The following is a 15,863-nucleotide window of genomic DNA, read 5'->3' as shown; positions in this document are numbered from 1 at the left end:
AAACAGCCTCTCGAAGCATTTCATGAACACAGACATTAGAGCCACCAGAATGTAGTCATTAAGGCTGTTTATTGTGAACTTCTTGAGGACGAAGAAGACATTTGGTCTGCACAGGCCCTCAGTACTTTGCCCAGTACCCCATCTGGCCCTGCTGCTTTATGACAGTTCACAGCTTTCAGAACACCCCTCACCTGATGTTTATGTACCTCATAAGATAAGATAAGTTTTTCTTTATTTGTCCCACAGTGAGGAAATTTCCATCACTACAGCAGCAAAGGTGGATAGCAACACACAATAAAAAGCAGTGCAAACAAGTATATGTAAATCACAAATAGAATTAAGTAGTAGAAAAAAACAGAAACAAAAAATATCTAAGCAATTTAAGAATAAAAATTAGATTAAATAAAATAAAATAAAATATGAACATATCTACAAATACAGTGTATGTGCAGAGTGTGCAATCTACTGGGAGCGCTGCTTGTTGTAGAGTCTGACAGCTGCAGGAAGAAAGAACCTCCGATAGCGTTCGTTCACACACTTGGGTGAAGCAGTCTGTCACTGAAGGAGCTCTGCAGTGGAGTCAGAGGCCCTGTTTGAACTTGGTCATTTCAAGCGTTTTTCGTGTTCCGATCGGCAAAAACCACACCAAGTAATCAAGTGGAAACAGTCCAAATCCGTATTGTCATCCGATCACTCAAACCACCTCAGGGAGGTGGTTTCGACACTTCGCATGGCATTCCTCACGGACATGTGAACAGAATGCAATCTCAGTCCACATTAACGACCTCAGACTCCACTCACCTCTCCCGTGTACGTACTTGGTCGGCGCCCCACCTCCCGGCCTCGTCATTATAAAGTTACAAACAAGAAGCGAAAACAAATCATTTTTGTTAGACTCTTATTAGGATGCTAATAAATGTTATTCCGCATCAGCGTATTTTGTCAGTGGAGCAGCGGTCGCAGTTTCCCACATATGAGATTAAATGTGGGACGTTGCATCCCAAAATGTTCCAGCCACTGTTCATCCGAAAATGAAGTCATCGCCACTCTGTCCCACCAATCGTTACTCCTCACTCGGATCCATACGCATCTTTCTGGTTCCACGGCTATCAGAGCAGAGACAAATGCTGTTGCCCTCTTCCTTCTCCATGCTGCTCTTCTCTTTAGTCGGCGCTTTAAGACCATTAACCGGCTTTGTCCATGACTTCCGATAATTCGGACGAGCTGCAGTAGAATTAAAACGAGTGACTTGATATAGTCCGCAAACAGGAAGTTGATTCTTATTCGTTTTCAGGTGAAACTAGCCGTAGTTTTGCGCTTTACTGCCCCTAGTGGTTAAAAATGCACTAATGCAATCACAAGTGGCACGCTGGAGACTGGAAGCTAAGAGCCCTTCCACTGCATCTTGAATGCCTTCCTCTGCAGGTGGTTTATGATTATATTGGCTCTGCCGGATGGGTGTGTAATCTGAGATGACAAATGTAACTGGCTCAACGGTCAGTCCCACATCCGTTGAGCCTGCGGACCACAGTGTGTCCGGGAGCGAATTTAACATATGTGCACTATCGGGATGGTCAGTCTTTTCTCTCCCATGAAACCTTTGAATGTGGCGGTGTTGTAATATCACTGAATTAGTGGTTGCATGTACTATCTTGTAACTACTCTCTGAGGGAGAATAAAACAGCCTAGGAATTTGAGAAGAGCCCAAGTCAGGATATCGAGGGTAACGTGAGGACACGCCTCCTACGCCATTTCTTACCACTCGTTCTGTTTAGCCGTAAAATCAACCAACATAGCCATACCCTCAGGCCCAACCAACAAACACAGTGACATAATTGTCCAAAAAGTTCCCTGCAACTGTTCTCTAAATGCTTCTTGATACCCCTCATTATTATCGGGCCGTAGAATAGGATGACATGATAGGGGTCAGCTTGCAGGGCGACAGGATATAGCATAGACAACCAGGGCCTCCAGCTCTGAAACAGCGCCACAACACCGACACAATGCGAGGTCTCCGGCTCAAGTTCTCCCCAGCAGATGTCTGCCCACACCCCCTGATCTGGGGTGGGATTTCGTGTAGCATTGAGCAGTTCAGTTGTGTCCCATTTGTAAATCGCACCACAAGGCCTGTGACTACACACAATATGGCTGCCCCTGTCCTCACAAGGAGATCTCGCCCCAACAAGTTAATTGGGCAATGTAGTGAAATCACAAAGGGATGCAATATAGTCTGACGAGATGAGTCACCAACGGTACAGAAAACGGCAGTCTCTCTGGTCATCCCGAGAACCCAACAAGCTCGACGGTGTCAGATGAGATCATCTCTGGTGAAACATTCCATGAGATGGTGGAATAGCTGGCTCCCGAGTCAACCAGGAAGGGGTGTCCTCCTCCTTGCACCGTCATGCGGCTAAGGGAGTCTGCCAGTGCCTCGTCCGCAGGGGCCCCTTGGGCCCATCACTACAGGTTGCCATGTGACCAGTCCCCCATGGTATCTTGAACCTGCAGTGGGGACCCGGGGTTAGGAGCCTGATGCTGCAATCTCGCCACTGCCCTACCTCCCCAGTTTGACTGTGACCAGGGAGGGGGATCTGGATACACACTGAAGCCTGGGGCTCCTCTCATCACTTTTGGTATCTGGTGGTATGGTCAACTGTTTCGCCAGTGACCCTTCTGGCCGCAGCAATTACACTGGTCTTGGCTGAACCCCATAGTCAATGCATCATTCCCCCAAATTGTTGGATCGCCTTATTTTCGAGCATCGTGCTAACGAGCCAGACTCATCAGTCTTTATAGATAGAAAAGATCCAGTTGTTCTTGCTGGCACTCGCAGATTACGTCCTCCTCTGATTGACTGTCTGGTCTCCGCATCCCACCCTCATTCGATGTTGCTGCTGTCTGTGTTCCCAGATGTGGGCTGTGGTCCGAGTTAGAGATGCTTTGTAGAAAGACACCGGATACTCTCTCGGCCTGGATCCGGCAGTCATCTAAGGTCACTGTTTTACAATGGGTCCTCTCTTGAATATCATGTTACCCAAGAGGTTTCTGTACGGTGGCTCTATGGGATTGTATCACTGTGGCTCCACTGTAACCCACGGTGAAAATGCACCACACAAAAACCTGCCGTATGTTTGGCTGCCTGCTCAGCCCTCCCTCCACATCTCAGCCTCCATCTCTGTGGGAGCAGCTGCAGTAGTCAGCCGCCTGCTGCTATTTCTGTGTGACAGCGGCTGAGAAAAGAAGCCAGAGTACAAAGAGGAGAAAGGAAGTTCAACTGGCCTGTTTGTGTTTGTTTTTGGCTTGTTTGGGGAAGTGACATCCCAGCTGGTCACACCTCTCTCTCTTCCCAGCCTGTCTCTCCTGGCAACAGGAGACAAACAGCTGATCAGTAGGTGATACAACTCCTTTTTCAGATGGATCGGCCGATGACCAAATGGAACTGAAATCAAATAGCTTTATTGTACCCAAGTTAAAATGTGATTCGATCAGGATGCCCATACCAAAGTGCAAAGAATAGCAAAAAAATATAAGTAAATATTAATAAACAGCAATCAATAAAGTAAAATTGAATAAAAACATGTATAAAAGTCCACAGTATAAGAGCAATAAAATACAGCACGCTAAAAATACAGCAGACTCACTCTCCACACATATCACTCATATATTACACAAGTTATTATAAAGGAGCCTGATGGCCCAGGGATTAGAAGTGTTTCTGAGTCTGTTGGTGTGTTGCCTGAAGGCCCTGCACCGTCTGCCGAAGGACAGCAGTTTAAAGAGGCTGTGACCAGGGTGGGTGGAGTCCTAAAAGATTTTCTTTGCCCTGGTCAGTCGCAGAGATCCTGCAATGTTGTCCAGGGAGGGCAGAGGGTTGCTGATGATCTTTTGTGCCAGTATTATGATCCTCTGCTGGGCTGTCCTGTCCTTTAAAGTGAGGCCGGCGTGTCAGACTGTATCAGCATATGTCAAAAAACGAAGCTGGACAGAACACTCTCCACTGTGGAGTGATCAAGCATCTCCATCAGGTTGTCCTGCAATGACTTTTCCTGAGCATTCTCAAGAAATGCAGTCTTTGCTGATCATCACCGCTCTGTTGGTGTGCCAGGCCAGGTCCTCAGCCACATGCACACCAAGAAACCTGAAGGAAGTCACTATATCCACACAGGTACCGTTTATCCACAGGGGAGTGTGGTCTGTTTTCCAGTCCATCACCATCACCTTGGTTTTGCTGGTGCTCAGCAAGAGGTTGTTCGCTGAACACCACATGACTAGTTTCTGGACCTCCTCCCTATACAATTTCTCATTGCCGTTGGAGATGAGACCCACCGCCGTGGTGTCATCAGTGAACTTGACGATGGTGTACAGGAAGGGACTGAGCACGCAGCATTGAGCAGAGTCATGTGCTGAGTGTTCCAGTGGGGGATGTGTGGGGTCCCACCCTTACTTGCTGTGTGGTCTGTCAGGAAGTTGTTTATCCAGGCACAGGTGATGTCCAGGTTGGTCAGCTGTTTGATAAGGATGTTTGGCAGGATGGTGTTAAATGCTGAACTAAAATCTACAAAAACTATCGGCACAAAAGTCCCTTGTTTTTCTGTGTGGCTCGCAGCAGTGTGGAGGACAGTGGTGACGGCATCAGCTGTTGACCTATTTACCTTGTAGGCAAATTGGTGTTGGTCAAAGTACTCTGGTAGGTGGGACATGAGATGGTGTAGAAACAGCCTCTCGAAGCATTTCATGACCACAGACATTAGCGCCACCGGCATGTGGTCATTAAGGCTGCTTATTGTGGGCTTCTTGAGGGCATATAATGGTGGCTGCTTTCAGGCAAGGTGGTACGGTGGCCTGTTTCAGGGAGGTGTTAATAATCCTCGTCAGGATCCCTGACAGTTGTTCTTCACATGCCTCAGTACTTTGCCCTGTACCCCATGTGGTCCTTCTGCTTTATGATGATTCATAGCTTTCAGAACACCCCTCACCTGATGTTCATGTACCTCAAACAGGTTGTCCGAGTGCCACGGGGATAGGGGTGGTTTAGAATGAGATCCCGTTGCCTCAAAGTGGGTGAAAAAGAGATTTAAATCCTCTGCCAGTGAGGCATCTGCATCCTAGCCTTGTAGTTGGTCAGATACTGTAGTGTAGACCGTGCCACATCTGCCTTGGGTTGCTGTCAGCCAGCTGTTTTCCACCTTCCTTTATAGTCCTCTTTGGCTGCTTTAATGCCCTGCTTTAAGTTAGCTCTGACTACAGCGTAAACATCCTGGGGCTTCATGTTCAAAAACGTATGTGGCGTTCATCCTTAAACCTGATGTACATTCAAATCCGGAAAACTGCTTTCGTCCAAAAAAATCAAAATGTTTGAAATGTTGCAAAGATACAAATCCACGCATGTTTCCTTTGTACATCCCGATCATCGTGGAACTCAGCGTAAACAAGTGCACACACCGTTCCTCCCTCAGAACGCCTCCATAAATATATGCATATCCTTGGGGGGGGGGAACTTTGCCCCTTGGAATTTCTTTCATTCTGCAAATGATCTCAGCATGAAAAAGAAAATCTTCACTGACGGTCAGAACACACACTTCGAAACAAAGTAGAAACTCGGAAAAGTCTGCGAAATGCGTTATTGGCTTCTATTTAGTCATTTTACACATACTTACCTGCCTCTGCGGAGTTCATCTGCAAAATCCAGGTCACCCAGGTTAGATGTGAACTTCCATCTAATTCCATTCTCTCCCTGCCTGACTGTTTTTCTCATTAACCAATCCATGATCGTTAAGAAGAAAAATCCTGACATGTTGCATCCTTTTAACGCCACTGTTGATGTTAAACCATTCACACATTTCTCCTTGGTCTTCTAGTGTACACTGGAAGTCCAGCTCAGCTTTGCTTCGATTCTGCTCCTGATACTGTCGATGAGGATTGTTGGATCGCCTTATTTTCTAGTGTCGTGCTGACGATCCGCGTGTTCGTTTAATGAAGAGTCTTAGGAGAAGAATGCTGATTTTATCTTTAGTATGCAAATTCATTCAGAATACAAGTATACAGAGCTCTGGGTCGAGTTCAAGCCTAACATCAACAAGTGCTATCAGGTCCTGAAGTCTGACTGACTCTTTGTCCCTTGGTCAGTCTATTCGATAGAGAACATCCAGTTGTTCTCGCTGGCGCGCTCAGATTACGTCCTCCTCTGATTGGCTCTCTGGTCTCCGCACCGCAGTCTCATTGGATGTTGCTGCTGCCTTTGGTCCCAGATGCAGGCTGAGGTCCGAGGTTGAGATGCTTGGTAGAGAGATGCTGGATCCTCTCTCGGCCTGGTACCGCAGGTCACCTAAGGTGACTGTTTTACGATGGCCACATTCCTGTGTCCTCTCTTAGGTATCATGTTACTCTGCACAAAGCTTACAAGGCATGTTATGCATACATTCCCCATCTTATGAATGGGTTAACTTACTGGATTAAACATGTTCATATCAATGATTATATAATTATGCATATTTATATCAGTGAGTATATGATTATGCTCAAGCATCTTGATTAAAACATAATGTTACCTTCAGGATCCTGCCAAGTGTCTTTCCTACAACAGGGAGAAGAGTGATACCTCTTGAGTTCTTCCATTCTTTGAGATTTCCTTGCTTAGCAAGTTTGATTATAAGCCCTCTTTTCCAGTTCTTTGGGACTTTCTCATGCTTCCATGTCCTTTCCACCAATTGATGTACCTTCTTTGTTGAAAACTCAGTATCTGCTTTAAGTAACTCGGCAGTGATGTTATTGATTCCCGGTGCTTTCCCATTCTTGAGTCCTCTTACTGAATAGAGCCTCTGCTGCAGGCCCTGCAATGAACTGGTGACGTGTCCAGGGTGTACCCTGCCTTTGCCCTAAGACAGCTGGGAGAGGCTCCAGCAGACCCCCGTGGCCCTGAGCTCAGAAAGAAGTGGGTATGGAAAATGAATGAATGAATGAATGAATGAGCCTCTGCTGACTTTGTTACCTTTATTTTTTACACCTCTGTGCACGCATGATTTAGTAATAATCAATATAAATGTATGTGTTGTTCATCAAAGCCTATTTGAAACCGCTTCAGTAATTGTTTCCCAGCATAACCAGTAAGTGTCGAAAAAACGGACCAACAAGTGCAGAAATGTACATACGCCTGTTTGTGACTTGACATGAAGCCACGCACATTTCCGTCAGTCAAGTCACTTTTTGTACATCCGAACGTGAACGTGGAAACGGGCGTACGATTGTTTTTTGTGCGTACATACAATTTGGCATAGGTGTCTGTTTCTTTAGGGTGTTTACACGATACAGGATGGGATATCGGTAAGGATACACGGAGGAGGAGAGATGATTTCAAGGTTTGTATTCCAGTTGGTAGGATGAAAGGTTTACAACTAATAATGATGGTGAAAATGATGAAAATGACAAGTCTGAAAGGATAAATAAAATACAAATAGGTTGAATCTACTACAGTCAAATGAAGATGTAACACAGTCTTTAAACAGGCCTTGTTGAAGTCTCCAGCCACAATAAACATCATCTCAGGATGGGCTTTTTGCTGTTAAAAAAAAAAGAAAAAGAAAAAGGCCTACACAAAACAGTCATAGTCTCGAGTTCAGGACAACAGTGAGGCTTCTCTTCCAAAAATCAACCGATAAGGGAGTACCCTGTTGAGTCATTTCGGGTGCAATTATAGGCATGTACCAATTGACTGATGTTTTGACTCCACTTCTGTTTCCGAATTGGATCCGGCATCCCAAGCATGGACAATAAGGTTCGATTAAACCTCTCTGGTTGAGGGTCTCCTTGGGGATGGTAAAGAGTAGTCCTAGATTTTTGAATCCCGAACATCTTCAAAAGGTCATGGATCAACTTGCCTTCAAAATCTCTCCCTTGGTCTGAATGTATGCGGGCAGGGAGTCCATAGTGTACGAAATAACACTCACATAAAATCTTGGCAACTGTTGAGACTTTTTGGTCTTTAGCTGGAAACGCTTGAGCATATCTGGTGTAATGATCTGTTACTACCAGAACGTTTCCATAGCCTTGTGAATCTGGTTCAAGAGATAGGAAATCAATGCAAACCAGATCGAGGGGACCTTTGCTAGTAATCTGGTTCAATGGCGCGACCCTGTGAGGGGGTGTTTTCTGGACAATGCATCTCCCAAAATTTTGTATATATTGTCCCACTTCAGCACCCATCTTAGGCCAATAAAACCAGTCTCTAATGAGTTCCAAGGTTTTGTCCACCCCAAGATGCCCTGACTCATCGTGAAGCGGTCTGAGTACAGATGGGATGAACTCGCAAGGAAGGACAAGTTTGCTAAATTTCCTCTTTTCACACACATCTGATGGCCTTACAGAGGGCTTTGACGCTTTCTGGAGAGATGTTTTGCCACTCAGCATCTTTTTTTGAGAGAGGGTTGCGAGATAGTGAATCAGCAGCGATGCTGTTGATTCTGGGCCAGTACTGTAAAGTGAAATTGTAAGTTGAAAGCGCTGCCAACCAGCGATGGCCCGTTGCATTTAACTTGGCAGTGGTCAAAATATAAGTTAGGTGGTTGTTCTCGTTGTTCTCTGAGCCTTAAATTTAAAATCATCAGATCGGATTTGGTGGCTGTAATGGAAAAGTATTCCTGTGTTCTTAGGTTATCTTGATTCATTCTTTTATCTTGATTCTTATTGTGGGATCATTAGTAGCACGTGTAAACTGTTTGAATCATAGCAGCCGCATGGTCATCAGGCGGACGAGGGGATCGGCGTCTAGGAGTGGATCTGATCGGCTTCACGTCTATCCAAGCGAACCTGGAGGGGAAGTGCTGATTCAGAAATCGGGTGAGAAGTAATTGTTCTTGTCTCAGACCTATAAAGTGACCAGTGAGTTTGTTTTTCCCTTGTCGCCGCGAACGGTCCCAGGGCAGAACGGAGTGCATACGTTAACCGTTGCTGCAAGGTAGGTGTTGATTCTGAATCAACACTGGAAATCCCGCTCCGCAGGTGAGCCGGAACTTCTGGTAGACAGCTACCGGAGGGGTGAGTTTTTTCTCCACTTTTTTGCGCCTAAGTTAGAAAAAGGGGTGCACGGGGACGCCTGTGTATTTTCCGACTTGAAGTTTTGTGAAAACTTAGTGAAAGTCAGGGTAATAGGTCTAGACAAACGATGGGGAAGAACCAGAGCATAGTGGCTGCTGCTGTTCCCCAGGCGGGGCCGATTGTGGACGACATGAGGAAAAAATACGGTCCAGATTGTCTTGACATGTTGGGAATCTGGGTTGAAAGGTATGGTTTCCCAACAGGGGGATCACTGAGTTTGGAGGAATTGAGAAACCTCCGGGAGAAACTGAAGATAGAAGAGGGAGAGATTGCAAAACAAAAAATCCCAAACGATTATGTGGTTCTGATCATAAAAAATCATGAAAGGTGTTTTTCAATTTGGAAAACTGAAGCAGAAGTCAGGGATAGAAAGCAAGTGAAAAAACGTGTCAACAGCGCTGTGCGCTGGAGCACAGAGGTGACCGAGATAACGGCAGAGGGTGAACACATTCACACACACTCCCCAGAGGAGGGAGAAAAGGAGATAGAGAAGCAGCCACTCACGCACAAGCGTGCAGATGCACCGACTCGTCTGTATCCTTCTCTTACAGGCCCGAGGGACCCTCTCCTGGACCTGCCTGTCTACCCTCCTCCTGCCTACCCTCAAGCAGCTCTGCCACAACAAAACCCTGCACACCTCCAGGTCGGCGCCGCAGCGAGCCCATCACCCCAAGAGACAGAAAGGGTGAAGAGGGAGGCAACAGCAGCTCCAGCGGTGGTCCCAACAGCCCCACCGGTGACGTTCGCGCCTCCACAGGCAGCACAGCCACCCCCGCTCGCTCCCCCGACAGCTCCGCTGACAGCGCCTGCAACTGCCAGTTATGCCAGTCGTAACAGCTCCACCAGCAGCGGTGCAGTTCACAGCGGTTCAGCCATATCCGGCTGCTCCGCAAGCAGCTGTGCCTGATCTCACAGTTTCTCATCCAACTCTACCACTACAGCGTTACGACCAAGAACTGACGACATCGGACTTGGACAATGCAGACGAAACCCTAAGCAGAGAAGAAACGGACCGCCGGAGGAGGGGACAGAGGCTGCCGAGAAAGGTGATAAACGCCGAACCCCGACACACTAGGTCGCAGGCGGCTGCGCAGCTTCATCAAAGGCCGATGGTCCAGGTAGTGGGCCCACAAGGGCAGCCATGCCTCATTTTCCGCCCATGGACAGAGAAAGACATGAGGGGCACCATGGCCTTCCTTCCGCCCATTGAAGCGAGCGGAGAATGACGACTCCCGTCTGGACAGACGCAGCGAACCACCACTACACGCTGGCGGTTCAGGGCCTGATTGAACACATCAAGGTCAAGTTTCCCCGCAAATGCGACAGCACCAAAGTGGCCAAATGCAAGCAACAAAAAGGTGAGGCTGTCGACAAATATCTCAACCGTCTAACAGAAGTTTACAACGAATTCTCAGGGGCGGTGCAACCGGCAGACCTGGGCTGTGTCTTGGGCACATGGGAGCAGGGCCTCATCAACGCTTTCAGAAACGGGCTGCTTCCACAAATCACCAAAGCAGTCAACAAGAGCTGCGTGGGGATTGACGTGGCCCGGCTGACAACAGTGCAAAGTCACGCAGAGCACGCAGACAGACTGATGCGAGAAGCCGGCGAGGCAGAGGACAAAAAGATGAACCGTGCGACCTTCGCCATGATGAAAACCCTCACCAACGACAGGAGAAGGGCCCCCAGTAGAGAGAGAGAGAGGGCCGACAGGTACGAAAAAGGTCAGTGCCACATCTGCGGTCGAATGGGACACTGGGCCAGACAGTGTCGGGACAAAGGCCGACGCCAAGGACAGAACCAAGAAAGAGAGCGTGAGGACCAGGTAAAAGAATCAAAAGGGAACCGGCGAGCACGGTTCGAAGAGGATCCAACTCAGAGCAACTGAGGAAGGAGGGTGGAGTGCGGGACACGGCATGGATCCAGCGAGACGGAACCCCAGCCTACAGCGTCTTCGCAGGGAAGTGATGCACACACACACATGCAACACGCTTCCTGCAATGAAGAAATGCTTGCTGTCCCCTCGAACACCCTTTTCCCTGCTGACACTTATACTGATTCAGAGTTTGATGTTGCAGCTGCAGACACATACACTGTTTCATGTTTTGATGATAATTATTCTGAAACAAATTTTGATTTACATAATGCTGCTGATTCGTGTTCTGACAGCAATTCAGACTTGACTGAGTGCTGTGACGACACAGACAGTGACACCGACACTGACATAGAGTCCGAGGTTGATTTGCGTGACCGGATTTTGAACACCATCGACAGATTAGAATGTTGTCACATTTCTCCTCCACCTACATACACATTGTACACCGAAGCTGCGTTTCAGAAACTGCCACGTGTCACCCTTAGAATTATGGGTAAAGACATCACTTTTTTAGCCGACAGCGGAGCCACATTGTCGCTCATTCGTGCAGAAGAACTTCCTCAATGTAAGAGAAGTGGGAGGTACATTTACTCTATCAGGGCACGCTGGCCTACCTGGCCCTCATTAGCGGGATCATCGTTTTCACAATCTGGTGCTTGGATAGCACGAAGAGTTTCCGAGGAGAAGGTGGCAACGCCACCATCACTGCCTCCGGCACTCCTGTTCCAGCACACCCTGCTGTTTCACCTGCGTTTTCACCTGACACCACACTTTACACTACACCTCACATGAACATCAGTGTTGCTCAGCCAGGACGGGCTGACCGACACAAAAGGTGGGCCACAACGGACATGCCCATACATTCACTGAAGACTCCTGCACACCCGTACGCAACCAATCTCTGGTGGCGTTACGCAAACTCTGCAGCACGAGCTCAAGGACACGTGAACTGTTTTGTTTGTTCTCGCATGCCGTGGTCGACTGTTCAACCAGCCTTCGGAGCTGTTGCTCTGAAGAAAGGGACTACACTTTGCATGCATAGAATGGTAGCCGGGTCAGTGGATAAAAGATTGTTTGACCCTGCCATTACTGTAAAGTCGTCTGATTTTGGTCCATTGATTGAACATGTAAATAATACATCAAGGATGGTGAATTGTTCCCGTATGACTGGTCAGCGCCCATGGGTTCTGGCTAGTCCCCCCGCATCCGGAATGCTACATATTGGTGTAACTGTAGTCGACCCCAACCAGAAGTATTCTATTTGTTTCCTTCACAACGGCACAGGGCCGTTTTTGGGAAATATTTCACTGTCTGCATGTAAAAGTGTATTGTCTGCGCCGCCTATGTGTTTGCACAAACGCCAGTACAGAGGCCAATCCGATCTTAAGTTAGTGACGAGTGTACTGCTGCCGAACGGTAAACAAACTATTTGCCATTCCAAGAGTGCAGGAGACGCGGGTACACGCGTCCTGGATGGGTTTTACTGGTTATGCGACCACAAGGTCTACCTCTTCCTTCCTCCCACATGGAATGGTGTATGTGCACTGGTGCGTATCTCCGATCACACGTATGTTGTCTATGCTGCTAAAGACGTGTCTTCCTCGGAGAAAGCAGATCCGACTATGGTTAAGTCTGTCTCCAACATAACACGCGTGAAGAGAGCTGCATCACCATATGCACCGCACGACGCAATGTGGGGAAGTAATGTTCCTAGCGATTTCAAAGTGTTTCCAGAACCTGCTAAAGTTGCTCTTTCACTGTTCCCCTGGACAGGGGTGGGAAAGCTTCTTTTGTTCTCCAATACACTTCACTACAGTTTATCGCAATTGACCAATTTGACACTGAATGCTACCTCATCCATCAGCCAGGAGCTGAATGCTATTCGTCTAATGGTCCTTCAGAATCGTATGGTGTTAGACCTACTCACTGCACCCCAGGGTGGTGTTTGTCACATTGTAGGCACATCTTGCTGTACGTACATTCCAGATAATGCTGCAGATGGTGGAGCAATCTCCAAGGCTTTAGATAGCCTCAAACAACTTTCTGCTGCCGAGATGTCTGACCAAGGCGCCCCGGACGGGGATTGGTGGTCATGGCTCTCTCTAGGGCAGTGGAAAGTGTGGTTGATAAAGCTGCTCACTCCCATCATTACTGTTCTCATTGTCATCTCGGTTATCATCTGCTGTTTTGTTCCTCTGATTAAGCGTTGTGTCAACAGGGTGTTCACTTTTCATCTGACTGGCTACCAGACGGCCGACACGCGAAATCACTTGAGCATGTCAGAAGGAATGTTTGTCAGTGTTAACGGATTTCCAGATACGTGGGGCTTCAGCTGCCCTTATCCTGGGTGTGACTTCAACAACACCCACAACGATGTGTTCGCCGAGTACCCAGAATTTCCAGATCTCATTATTAAAGATGACGATTTCGATGACATTGACTCGAAACTGACTTGACTTGAAACACAGCACCATACGCGATGTTAGATGTTCAGTAGTATTCTTTTTTTTAGCATGCATAACTATGATTTATAGGTTAATGTTTTAGTAAAATTCTTTGCCAAAGTAACAGTAACATTGTATGAACATGTGCCTTACAAATTCCTGCCTTTTCGATCACGGGAAGTGTAACAGTCCAAGTTATGATGTTTGTATCCGAAGCCGATGGTGGGTACGAATTGATGTTTGTATGGATGTTTTCACGTGTGTGTCCTGTGATCAAGAATGATCAAAAGGGGGGAATGTAATGGAAAAGTATTCCTGTGTTCTTAGGTTATCTTGATTCATTCTTTTATCTTGATTCTTATTGTATGATCATTAGTAGCACGTGTAAACTGTTTGAATCATAGCAGCCGCATGGTCATCAGGCGGCTACCACGTGAGTATTACTCATGTGTAGAGCTCATGGCGCACAGGCACTCATGACTATAGTGACCATAGATACCATATAATAGTCTTCTGTTTTCTCTGTCCATATATGCATTGTATTCATTCTGTTTTTTTCTGCCTGCCCTGGATGTGCCCATCCTGTTGGGCCTCTTTATTGCCGTGCAGGATATGAGCCATGAAATCAGCCACTTGCCTTATAATCGTTGTTTTGTTTCTCTGTGTTCTCCTTCTGTTATTTCATTATCTTATCCCCTCCCAGTCCAGTGTATAAGAGACCTTCTTCCTTTTTGCTCTGTGCACTCACACTCGCATACCTCTGAGCTGTTGCACCTGTTGCTTCCGTTCCGCTGGTTGTACTGTGTTTGTGTCTCGGAGCTCCGATCTTATTGTTTGATTGTCTGTTTATTAAATAGCTTATTCTCCCAGTATTCCTGCATCAGCATCTTCGCTCTTTTCCACAACAGTCGCCCCTTTGATTAATTGGTCAAGACGCACTTGGTCAGCGGAGGCAAATGGCAAACCTCCCTTCTGGATGACTTTGTTCAAGGCTCTCTCCATTCGTCTCAAGAAACCTGAAAGTGACTCTCCAAGTCGCTGATATAACATCCTGAAAGCAAAGTAGATATCCTCACCTCTGTTAGAGCTACCAAAAGTGTTCTCAAGGACGTCAAGGTACTCGTTAGGAGTGGCATTGGGGTTATTAAACCGAACAGCTTGCAGAATCTCCAATGCTGGACCTTTCACATTCTCCATGATTTTCAGCCTCTTCTCTGTGTCAGATCCTTCGCACTCTTCTATCATTAGTCGAGCTTGTTCTATCCAACTATCAAGCTGTTCTTCCCCAGGTGGTGTAGGGATGACTCCCGAGAACGTTCTCAACCCCCTAAATGAACTGCTGTCGCTAGTGTATCTATGGTTCTGCTGTAGAATATATCCAACAGCTCTGATTATTGCTTCGGATGTGGAGGCGTGAAGCGGAGGAAGAGCATTTGCTTCCACCCTCTCTGTGGTTCGTCCGGTATTTTCCCCAAGTGTCTCAGCATCCTCTTCAGTTGATCCCAAAATCTTCCATGGGGACTCACCTCCTTCGGGCATCACATCTCAAGGGAGGTTTCGGGAGTCAACTCTTTCCCTACACTCACATAACACAGTGAGGCTTTGTTTCTTTGGGTGAAACACCTTGCCTCTGACTCTAACTCTTCCAAAGACTTTAATGGACTGTAGTGTTGCTTCAATAAAGTAATTTCTTGTGTCTTCTGGAACACCTTTGACCAATATGGCATACTCAAGATGAAGGCTTTCCTCTTCACACCAATGCTGTAATTGTGCCATGGTTGAATGTCTTTCATTATATTTGTTGGCGAGGTTATTTAGCTGAGCTGTTGTAACAAAATTGAAGCTAGGCTTATAAATCGGTGAAAAAAAAATAGTGTTTTCTTCTTCTTCTTTTCTTGTACGTTATGATCAGAAAATATTCCCACTTTTTCTAAATTAGCTCCTATTTGAAGTATTATGCCTAATTGTCTATGTAATTATCTTAATTGTCTGGGTCAGGAACAATATTAAAATAGAATTATCCCAGCGATGCCTCCATTTTATGTAGCACCCCCACGCTGGTTAACTGTCTAAATTCCAGTGTATTTCTCAGTCACTGGGATTCGTTGGGGTGTCTGGGTACGATTTTGCAGGGACTTCTTAACCAGTTACCCTTTTTTCTATTGATAAATGACTGACCCCAGACACAATTTTTATATAGAAATATGTACACGTCTTTACTAACAAAAATTTGATTACTTGTACTAGTACAGCATAGTTCAAATGTTTTTCTACTCTCCCAAACATAACATACAGTACACGCCAAACATAAAGAGTCCATATTAGCTAGTATATCCGAAAAAGCTAGTATAAAGTGTTCGTACTAGCTTTTAAACTACAACACAAAAACCCCAAAATACTAATCCCCAACACAAAATGGCCGCAGAGTTTCTCTGGAATAAGGCAAATGAGAT

At 46.5% G+C, this 15,863-nt stretch overlaps 1 long non-coding RNA gene across 1 annotated transcript; it reads right to left on the bottom strand.

Moving 5' to 3' along the window:
- Positions 1-2,785: 2,785 nt before the first annotated feature.
- On the bottom strand, positions 2,786-15,616 carry LOC142904853 (uncharacterized). The gene is made up of 3 exons (XR_012929470.1): positions 14,438-15,616; positions 6,353-8,186; positions 2,786-3,013 (listed from the first exon to the last, which is right to left on the bottom strand). It is a non-coding gene; the product is annotated as an uncharacterized LOC142904853 (long non-coding RNA).
- Positions 15,617-15,863: the final 247 nt, after the last annotated feature.

The sequence above is a fragment of the Nelusetta ayraudi genome, unplaced genomic scaffold (genome assembly GCF_046127955.1).
Source record: "Nelusetta ayraudi isolate G7.1 ecotype Tasmania unplaced genomic scaffold, CSIRO-AGI_Nayr_v1 ptg000133l, whole genome shotgun sequence".
NCBI lineage: Eukaryota > Metazoa > Chordata > Actinopteri > Tetraodontiformes > Monacanthidae > Nelusetta > Nelusetta ayraudi.
Note: the sequence above shows the minus strand (reverse complement) of the source record. Positions and strands in the feature narration are given on the sequence as shown.